A 1,969-nucleotide genomic window follows, 5' to 3' on the forward strand; every position below is an offset into this window, starting at 1 on the left:
CTTCCCAATCTTTGCTCAGAACCTGAGAGTGAGGAAAACAGGAACAGGTTCCAGAGCTCCTGCTCGTTTCCCGCGACTGTTTGTGTTACTTATTAGGGTTAATGTAATGATCCCTCCTCACTCCATTCAGAAACTGTGGGCCAATGATTCCAAATAGAAACACAACAGAGAGAAAGAGAGAGAGAGGGAGAGTGTGAGACCACTCAGCCCATCAAGCTGGTACAAGCACTTTACTAGAGTGATTCATTGGTTAATCTGTCCTGCTCTGTCAGTCTAATCTCTGTCAATTTTCACCTTCATGTCGTGGAGTCATAGAGTGACAGAGATGTATAGCATGGAAGCAGACCCTTCCGTCCAATTTGTCCATGCTGACCAGACATTCTAAATTAATCTAGTCCCATTTGCCAGCATTTCCCATATCCCTCTAAACCCTTCCCATTCATAGATCCATGCAGAATCCTTTTAAACATTGTAATTTTAGCAGCCTCTACGACCTCCTCTGGCAGATCATTCCATACATGCACCACCTTTTGTGTGAAAATTTTTCCCCTTAGCTCCCTTTTCAATCTTTCCCTCTCAGCTTAAACCTATGCCCTCTAGCTTTGGATCCCCTTACCCTGGGGAAAAGAACTTGATTATTCACCCTATCCATGCCCTAATGATTTTATAAATCTCTGTAATGTCACCCCTCAGCCTCTGACATTACAGGAAAAATAGCCCCAGCTTATTCAGACTCTCCCTCTAGCTCAAACCCTCCAACCCTGGTAGCACATTTGTAAAATTTTTTCTGAACTGTTTCAAGTTTAACAGCATTTTTCCCATAGCTGGGAGACCAGACTTGAATGCAGTATTCCAGAAGAAGCCAAACCAATGTCCTGTATAGCCGCAACATAACTTCCCAAATCCTATACTCAATGCACTGACCAATAAAGGCAATTTTCCAGTATAGCAAACGCCTTCCTCACTACCCTGTCTACCTGTGACTCCGTTTTCATGGAACTATGAAACTGCACCACAAGGTCTCTTTGTTCGGCAACACTCCCCAGGACCTTGCAATTAATTGTATAAGTCCTGCACTGATTTGCCTTTCCACAATGTACCACCTCACACTTATAGTGTGGAAATGGCTGTGAGATGTTCCTGAAGTACACAAATGTCTGAGAGGAGAATTCATGGAGGTTTTGGAGATGTCCAAGGGGTTTGTTAGGGTGGGTACAGGAAAGATGTTTCTACTTGTGATAGAGAGCAGAACTCAGAATGATTCATTTAAACAATTCCTAAAAGATCCCATTAGGAATTGAGGAAAACATCCTTCACCCAGAAGGTAATTAGAAAGTGGATCCTGAGACTGGAAGGAGTGGGCAAAGTGAATAACATTGAGATGTCTTAAAGAGAAGTTGGATATACACATGAGGGAGAGAGTAATAGCAGGATATGTGGATGGGGTGAGTGAGTTCTGTGCAAGAAGGGTTTGAAACTCCAGCAGGGAACAGACGGGCTGAATGGCCTGTTTGTGTTGTGTGCACTCAAAGTGCTTCTGGATGAAAACGTGGAGGATGAGGAGACTGTCAGTGAGAATGTGTTGTGAATGTGTTCAAGGATTCACCATCTCCATTCCTACTCTTCCTCATTGCAGCTGGCTCTGTGACTATCGATTGCTGTGAGAACTTTAAGACCACTCGCATTCCTCATAAATGGCTCGTAAGCTTCACCAGGACAGTTGGCTGCTCCACTCCCTCCATCATGTGAGTGTTTCAAGGTGTTTTTCTCACCGTCTGTGGAAATGAAAGGTTTGGAGCTCGTGCCTGTGATTCTTTCATAATCATAATCTCATCTGACTCTTTCAGTTTCACAAACAGGAGGAAGATGAGAATTTGTACGAGAGCCAGTGAGAAGTGGGTTCAAAACACAGTGGCGTATCTGGAGAAGAAACTGGGGATTGAAAGAGAAGAAAGTACAACCTTTCAAT

Source organism: Rhincodon typus, chromosome 15 (genome assembly GCF_021869965.1).
Source record: "Rhincodon typus isolate 14 chromosome 15, sRhiTyp1.1, whole genome shotgun sequence".
NCBI classification, from domain to species: domain Eukaryota; kingdom Metazoa; phylum Chordata; class Chondrichthyes; order Orectolobiformes; family Rhincodontidae; genus Rhincodon; species Rhincodon typus.